Genomic DNA, 8,609 nt, shown 5'->3' with positions numbered 1-8,609 from the left:
TCTCATTATATCCAGTCGGAGCCACCATCCCAAACGGAAAAGGAGTTGTATTAAGGTCCGGACCGGGTGGTTATCCCCCAATGTTGATACAACGATTTTCGGGGCATCAACACATACCAAGGTCCTTCATGTCGAATTTTGCATCCAACTCCCTCTTCATCTAAAGAAAGAGGTGCTCCACACCTGTTAGAAGCAAGTCATCCACATAAAGCAGTAAGATCATAGGTTCATTAGGACTTTGACATAGAGATTTGGGTTAGCTTTATTTTTCACAAAGCTAAATCTAGACAGGTAAGCATACATGCGGAAGTACCAAGATCTAGGAGCTTGCTTTAGTCCATACAAATATTTCTTCAATATTTTGACATGGGGCTCCTTCCCTTAAACCTCAAATCCTTGAGTTTGTTCTATATAAACTTCTTCTTCAATTACACCATTGAGGAAAGTAATCTTTACATCCATTTGATGACTATTCCAATCCATGGAAGTTGCAAGAGAAATAAGGACCTTGATGGTTGTATATCTAGCAGTTGGAGCAAAGGTTCCATCATAATCTTCTCCCTCTATTTGGTAGAAATCTATAGCCACAAATCTAGCCTTATATTTTTCAATACTTCCATTTGTTGCATGTTTAATCTTGTAGATCTGTTTTGAAGTAACCACATATTTTTTCTCTGGTCTTGGAATAATTTCCCATACATCATTTTTCATGATTGATTTATATTCTTCTAACATAGCATTCTTCCAAACTTTTTGGTCACATACTTCTTCATAAGTGGAAGGTTCAGAATTGATTAGCTTGGTCATGAATGCAGCATACCTGGACTATCTTTTAGGCCTCTTAGTCTCTCTGAATGTGCCTTTAGGAGTTTCACATCATTCGACTTCCTTCAATGTAGTCTTTACCCAAGCTAGTCTTTTTATTATTTTTGCAACAGGAATAGGATCCATAGGTTTAGTAGGTCCATCAAGTGCTTCCAAGGGTTTGTCGGGTGATTTCAAGACTTCTTCCTGGAGAGCCATATGTTCTTTCTCTTCATCTATATCCTCCATGGGAACTTCAGCAGATATATTGAATGCAATACTTTCATCAAAAGTGGCATCTCAACTCAGTTCTATCTTTCTTTTCTCTTTGATATAGATTCTATATGTCTTTGAAGTTTCACTATAGCCAACCAGGATTCCCTTCTTCCCTAAGGGGTCCAACTTCTTCTTGTTATCCTTAGGGATATGGATGTAAACAGGACAACTAAATATTCTTAAATGTTCCACTGAAGGATTTTGACCAAAAAAGGCTTCTTTTGGAGTCATATGATCCAACTCTTGATGAGGACTTTTATTTTGAATGTAAATTGCAGTCATGATTGCTTCGCCCCACAAGAGCAAGGGGAGATCTTAGTCATGAAGCATGGTCCTAGAGGATTCTTCAATTGATCTATTTTTCCTTTCAGCCACTCCATTTTGTTGAGGATTATGGGGGCCTATCAGCTCCCTCTTAATTCTTGCTTCTTTACAAATATCATCTCCTTAGAAGTGAATTCTCCTCCATTGTCATACTTTAAGATCTTGATCTTTTTCCCTAAGAGATTCTCTATTTGAGCCTGGAATTTCTTGAACCTATCAAACAATTCATTCTTTGTTTTCATAAGATACACCCAAGTCTTGCGTAAGTAATCATCAATCAAGGATACATAGTATGACGCACCACCAAGAAACTTTACAGACATGGGACCACAAACATCAGAGTCAATAAGATTTATAATTTCTTTGACCCTATTCTCACTGCTAGGAAAATATTTCTTCGATTTTTTCCTAAAGCACAACCATTGCAAACACTTTCATGATCAACTTGAAGCTTGGACATACCATTTACCATATTTCTTAATGAAGGCAAAGCCTTGTAGTTGAGATGACCACACCTTCTATGCCAGAATTCACACGGGTTGATGTCTTGATTAACAAGAGGTTGAATACGTTGGTCTAATAGCCTATAAAGTCTTCCTTCTCGATTTCGAATGGTCCTAGCATTCTATATGCTAGACTCTTTGGAACATACTACAAATTTGCCATCAATAAACTACTCTATGACCTTTATCTTCAAAACTAGAAATGGAAACCAAATTCTTTTCCAAACCTGGTACATAGAGGATATTGTTGAGATGAACATTTCCACTAGATTCTAGCTCGATGGTAAATGCTCCAACACCTTCCATGAGATAGAAATTGTCATCTCCGAACTCCACTTTGTGTGATGTCTTTGTTCTTTTCAGGCTTGTTAGATTAGCACGATCCCTTGTCTGTTAATAACCTACATGTTTTCATCATCAAAAGAATGAACATAGAAGTGCTTATCTTCTTCATCCTTAACTTTCTTGGAGGGTTCCTATTAAAATTGGAAACTAGGACCAAATTCCATCTTAGGCATTATGAATATAATTCATAACAAGTAAATAAATAAAATAAATGTAAATATTAAATAATCAAAAATTGATTATGTTGAATAGTCATTAAGTTAAGTGAAAATGCATGTCTAAAAGACATGCCTAATCATGAAAGGTCAAGTGTTGAGATATAAAAGCAGGGCCTCATTGTAACATTCATATCACTTGTACATTTTTATATATTAATAAATTATTATTACAAATACCTTTGTGTATTTTTACATTCAAGCCTCCAAGCTATCAATTTTTATGCTTCAGTCGTATCAAAGCCATGGAACATAATATAATCATGCGGGTCTTTGAATGTTGCTCGCCGCACAATGTGCCATTATGTTCACATCCTGATTGCGTTGGGCAATTTAGTGAAATTCAAGAAACATTTCAACGTTTAGAAAAATCATGTGCAAAAGTTAAAGGATGTCTAAAGGAAATCAATAATAAGGAAGATGATAGTGATAGTGAGGAAACAGAACAAGGTGAAGCAGGAGAAGAAGATGTTGACCAGAATGATGATAATGAAAATGAAGATGTTGCAGAAAATGATCAAGATAATGATTCCAATGAAGCTGATATTAATGTCAAAGAGGATGAAGTCATTGAAAATACAACACTTAAACATGTAGAATCTATAAAAGAAGATGTTGACCAGAATGATGATAATGAAAATGAAGATGTTGTAGAAAATGATCAAGATAATGATTCCAATGAAGCTGATATTAATGTCAAAGAGGATGAAGTCATTGAAAATACAACACTTAAACATGTAGAATCTATAAAAGAAGATATAATACATGATGAAGTGGATCGGTATGAATTAGAAGAAGAGAAGAAATATGAGCAAAGGAAAAAGGAGAAACTAGTAGTCCCTCCCTTAATGTTGGAATTTCCATTATGCCCACCTCCAAGTCAACCAGAACCAGTGGATATTTCAGATGAGGAGAAAGAGAAGGCGGCTCAAAAAGCAAAGGCACAAAAGGAAAAGGAACTTGGAAATGCAACTTATAAGATGGAAGATTTTGAGGTTGCTATTAAGCATTATTTGAAAGCAATGGATCTAGATGATGAAGATATCTCCTTCTTAACAAACATAGTTGTTGTCTATTTGGGAATGGGGAAGTATGAAAATTGCATTGAAGACTTTGACAAGGTTGTTGAAAGAGGGAGGGAGCTTCATTCAGATTTTAAAATGATTACACAGGCTTTGACTAAAAAAGGAATTGCATATGTTAAGATGACTAAATGTTCTAAGGACTATGAGCTAGCAAGTGAAACTTTCCAGAAAATACTTACAGAACATCATAATCCACCTACATTGAAGAAACTTAATGAAGCTGAGAAAGTAGAGAAAGATTCAGAACAACAGGGAGATTTTGATCCAAAGTTGGTAGATGAAGAGTGGAAGAAGGGAAATGAATTCTTTAAGCAGCAGCAGTATCCTGAGGCTATAAAGCATTATATTGAAGCTCTTAGAAGAAATACCAATGATGCAAGGGTATACAACAACATAGCAGCTTGTTATACGAAGCTTGCAACCTTGCCAGAAGGTCTCAAGGAAGAAAATAAGTGTATTGAGTTAGATCCATCATTTACAAAAAACTATTCAAGGAAAGCTGATATTCAGTTCTTCATGAAGGAATATGACAAAGCTTTGGAAACCTGTTAGGAAGGTCTCAAACATGATGAAAACAATTAAGAAATGTTAGAAGGTGTCGAGAGATGTATTGAGCAATCAACAAATAGTTCGAGTAATGATACATTTGGAGGTGGAGCAACGAATTTTGATTATGTATATGATGAATCATCAAGATTGGTGGAATTATTAGGGGTTCTTGCATATCAATATGGAAGAATTTATTGTGAGATCAGATCAAAGATCCCCTTCAGTGGAGGCAATTAATTCCACCATGTGGCAGCAACCAGAGCCGCTGTTTCCACTTCCATATTTTTAATCAAGACAAATCAACAAAAATACATGAACAATCTGTGGCAGTATGACATTGTGTATAGATATCAAATCGTGTGCAAGCCATTTACTTTTACGTCTGTTTACTTCAAACATGTAACAAAATAGGGTTGGGAATTCAAACCGTCGAAATTCCAAGCCAACACAGCTAAAGCCCTAGAGGTTTAAAACATAGTTACCAATCTCTGTGGAATTGGGTTGAAGATGATTGGTGAGTTTTGGAACTGGGGTCTCATTAAAAGACAAAACATCCATTATGTCATTGGCCTGCCACTACACCGTAGCCCATTTTCCATGGTCTTGACACCGCCCATTGACCTGGGTAACATATTGAAATGCCAAAAGCCTAGCCTGTGGGTCATGTCTTCATCCCCACTGCAACTCGACTACCAGTGTCTCCCCTCGATGTCTCTACTACGTATTCGATTGAGCTGTCAATATCAAATGCCTCCACCATTCTCAGCTCATGTGCCGACGGTAACAACATTTGATTGTCCGTCGTGATTTTTGAAAGGTAGCTTTTCATTATTAAGTTATATAACATATCAAATTTTATGTTATATAGTTACTATATAATTCATTTAAATATCAATGAAATTTAAAAAAAAATTATTTGATTATTAAAAAAAAATCAGAAATAAATAAATAAAAATTATAATATTAAAAAAATAACGTAAAAATCAGTATTTAAAAAAAAAACAGTAAAAAAATTATTAAAAAAAGATATTATTATTATATTAAAAAAATTATAATTGTTAAAACAATTATTATTTAAAAAAAAAAACATTCCAAGGAAATATTACTGATGAGCTATAAGACGAGAGGATGGTCAGATTATAGACATCGAGGCGACAGACACTAAGCACTAAGTGAAGAAAATCCACAGCATTAAAGCTTTGAGGACAAAGCTTCCGAAGGAAGGGGCTACGTTATGAATATAATTCATAACAAGTAAATAAATAAAATAAATGCAAATATTAAATAATCAAAAATTGATTATGTTAAATGATCATTAAGTTAAGTGAAAAAGCATGTCTAAAAGGCATGCCTAATCATGAAACGTCAAGTGTTGAGGTATAAAATCAGGGCCTCATTGTAACATTCATATCACTTGTACATTTTTATATATTAATAAATTATTATTACAAATACCTTTGTGTATTTTTACATTCAAGTCTCTAAGCTATCAGTTTTTATGCTTCATTAGGACAGCTCATATGATGTAGATGATTATTGCATTGGATTCCTCATTTCAAGAGGTTCAATTTTGATATAAAGATCATCTCATTCTAACAAGCAAAAATGGAATTTTAAATTTATTCTTTCTCATGCTCAAATTGTCAAGGTCGGCCTCAGTGAAATGTAGGCTCATAATCCCAATAGATATGTCTCCTCACCCTCAATGAAGTGTATAAATAGGATTGACCTCTCTCCTCATTTGGGCATCACTCATCTCATCATATATATCTCTCTCCCCTCTCTTGATTGATTCGTATAGCTTGGAGGCAGTCTTCTCTACTTCACACATGTGAATAGGAGGACAAATTTCTGGATTATTTTTCTGGCTAAAAATTTCAAGGTTATAGGGCAACGTTGGCCCTTTCTGTTTGACCAAGTTTTTACTAGGTTTTGGAGGCAAAAATCTGATTTTTTAAGGCCATTTTGGAGCTTCTTTAACCAGCATTGACTTTCTGGTTAGGGCTGCAATTGACTGCTGTTGACTGTTGATTTTGACAGGACTGTTTTGGGCAGGTGAATTTGATATTTGTACTCTCTCCCTCTCTGTTGAACTATTGAATAATATTAAGAAGATTTGATCAAATGGTTTTCCCCACATTGGAGTTTTTCCCTTGCATCTGCCAAATCTTGTGTCCTCTTGTCTTGGCTTGTCTTCTGCACTTGTTTTTATGTTCTATTTGCATTTAATATCAATGTGTTTAAGTTAATGTGATTTCTACTGGAAATAATTGGAAATTGTCATTGAGTTGATAAGGAACATTGAAGTAAATTGTGCTAAAGCATAGAACATACCATTTTTATCTAAAATTAACATGGTATCAGAGCTCAAGTGAAAACAATGCCCAAGCAAGAGTGAGGAAAAGCATTCACTAAGGGAAGTTCTTGGACAAGAACTTGGAACTAGTCCCAATGACGGCTACATCTTACTTCAAATCCAAGGACAAGCTTAAGGAAAAATCTGACTATCATGCATGGAAGATGTCTCTAGACTTGACATTGGAAGAAAATGATGCCATGGACTATGCCAAAGGAAGAGTAGTGGAGCCTCCTTCAAATGCATTCGCAGCGGCAGAAACTAAGTACAAGAAAGGTGAGGTTAAAGCTAAGAAAATTATTGTTGATTCTCTTCACAAGACTTTGGTTGCCTATATTTTTTATTTGGAAACATCTAAGGAGATGTCTGACATGGTTGGGATGTTCAAAGTAAATAATGAAAATCAAGTTCTCTTTCTCAAGAACAAGTTGAAACACATCAAGATGGATAGAGGAGAATCCATCCAATCCTACTTCATTAGGATTACTAAGATCAAGAATGATCTCCTATCTATTGGAGAATTCATTGGTAATAGGGAGCTCACTCTTATTGCACCTGGAGGACTTACAAGAGAATGGGGTGTGATCAACACTACCATCCTCAACAATGACAAGATTTCTGGATTTGATGAATTATTGGCTAGATGCACTCAAGAAGAAATAAGGATGATGGAAAGAGACAAGCCCTCCAATGGAATTAATCGTATCGCCTTCTCTGCTCATGCTAAGAGGAATAACAATTTTGGTCCAAGAAGACAAGGTCAAGGGTTCAAGCCGGGATTCAAAGGCTTCAATTGTAACAGGTTTGGCCACTTCGCTAGAGTGTCCTCACAAGAATGATACTCCAATAGATGATGACAACCACAACAACAACTTCAAGGGAAATGGAAATCAAAGGAACAATAGGTTCAACATCAAAGGAAAGAGGACTACTCCCCTACTCGAAATGGAAATGGTCATCCTCCCAAGAAGTCGAGAAACTCTGGGTATGGAGAAGTTAATGTTGGTGAAAAGAAAAAATAATGTTATCTTATTTCTTCCCTTATCATTTCCTCTCCTCTGGATACATTAGATCATTGGTTGATTGATAGTGGTGCCTCAAGGCACTTCACTGGGTAAAAATAGGCTCTCTCAAACTTGATTGAAAAGAAAACGAATATGGAGATTATACTTGGGGATAATGCCACTTATCCCATGAAAGTAATTGAGATTGTTACTCTTCACTTAAATCAAGGTCAAACACTTCATCTACAAAAAGTGTTATATGTACCTGATCTAAAAAAGAATCTGATCTCTATTTCTATGATGGAAGATAAAGGTTTCAAGGTGACATTCATTGATGGGAAGGTTTGTGTTTGGAAAAGGAACCTAAGAGATGCATTCACTCTTGGATTCAAGGTTGAAGGTCTCTATCAGGTTGGAGGCAGTCCATTTGGAGCAATGACTTGTGATACTTCTCTTCAATCTGAATTGTGGTACCAAAGATTTGCTCACCTTCATTTCAAAGCCTTAATTGAGTTAAGGAAGATGGTCACAGGTATGCTCAAATTCAACTTAGATCATGAAGGTGTTTGTCAGCGTTTTGAAGATGGAAAACATACAAGGGGACCATTCTCCTCAATTGAAACTCAAACCACTGATATTGTTCAATTGGTTCATTCTGATCTATCAGGTATGTTGCACGTGACATCTTTAGGTGGATATTTGTACTATGTTATTTTTTTTCATGACTCCTCTCACAAAACATGGATCTATTTCTTAAAGAAGAAGGGCAAAGTGTTCAAATGGTTCCGCTCTTTCAAAGCTTTGGTTGAGAATCAAATAAGAAAGAAGATCAAAATATTGAGGACCGATAATGGGACCAAATATGAGTCAAATGAATTCAATGACTATTGTAGAGAAATTTGAATTAAGGGGGGAACCACTACTACTTATACTCTTGAACAAAATGGTGTTGTTGAAAGAAAGAATCAAACTATCGTAGAAGCCACCCATGCCATGCTTCATGACCAAGGTCTACCGAAGTTCTTATGGGGAGAAGTTGTCAACACCATTGTGTATGTTCAAAATAGATGCCCACATCAAGAGTTGGACTTCAAGACACCCAAACAAGTTTTCACCAGTAAGAAACCTGATGTTTCTCATTTTAGAAT

The 8,609-nt window shown here is 35.6% G+C and overlaps 1 pseudogene; it reads left to right on the top strand.

Annotated features, from left to right (window-relative positions):
* The first annotated feature begins 2,730 nt into the window (after positions 1-2,730).
* Positions 2,731-4,338, top strand: LOC149159578 (hsp70-Hsp90 organizing protein 3 pseudogene; annotated as a pseudogene).
* The last annotated feature ends 4,271 nt before the right edge of the window (positions 4,339-8,609 follow it).

This window comes from Pinus tabuliformis, chromosome 5_2 (genome assembly GCF_031772625.1).
Source record: "Pinus tabuliformis cultivar Carrire ecotype Pingquan chromosome 5_2, CPIR1, whole genome shotgun sequence".
Classification (NCBI taxonomy): Eukaryota; Viridiplantae; Streptophyta; class Pinopsida; order Pinales; family Pinaceae; genus Pinus; species Pinus tabuliformis.
The sequence above is the reverse complement of the archived record's forward strand: the minus strand, read 5'-3'. Positions and strand labels throughout refer to the sequence as shown.